This window comes from Hippocampus comes, unplaced genomic scaffold, assembly GCF_001891065.2.
Source record: "Hippocampus comes isolate QL1 unplaced genomic scaffold, H_comes_QL1_v1.1 C16314250, whole genome shotgun sequence".
Classification (NCBI taxonomy): Eukaryota; Metazoa; Chordata; class Actinopteri; order Syngnathiformes; family Syngnathidae; genus Hippocampus; species Hippocampus comes.
In genome coordinates this window covers 1-339 of record NW_017828983.1, presented here as the reverse complement: position 1 = coordinate 339, position 339 = coordinate 1, and the positions used below count along the sequence as shown (strand labels likewise).

Sequence of the window (339 nt, the reverse complement as noted above, 5' to 3'; positions counted from 1 at the left end):
GGAGAGGAGCACCTCAAACCAAGTAAGACATATTGACCTTTGGCTCATTCGGCGTACGCCCTTAATTCCCTTCCCCTTAGTGTCCGAGTGCTTGACGCTCCTGATTGAGATCCATCCAATCAACAACACCAAGGTGTTAAAGGCGGTGGACTGCAGGGTCAAAGTGCAGGTCAGAACGGGCGAAAAGCGGCGAGGACCGCGGCCTTCGTCACGTATCTTGAAATACCCCTTCTCGCTTTTTGGGTTTCAGTTCCTCCATCCTGAAAGTGAGTGCAGATCAGTGCACGAGAGCCACCTGCTGCTGTTGACTGAAGATGGATGTGAGTCGATTTTTTTTTT

The 339-nt window shown here is 50.7% G+C and overlaps 1 long non-coding RNA gene across 1 annotated transcript; it reads left to right on the top strand.

The window, feature by feature from the left end:
* On the top strand, positions 1-323 carry LOC109508614 (uncharacterized). The gene is made up of 3 exons (XR_002166703.1): positions 1-22; positions 81-169; positions 251-323. It is a non-coding gene; the product is annotated as an uncharacterized LOC109508614 (long non-coding RNA).
* Positions 324-339: the final 16 nt, after the last annotated feature.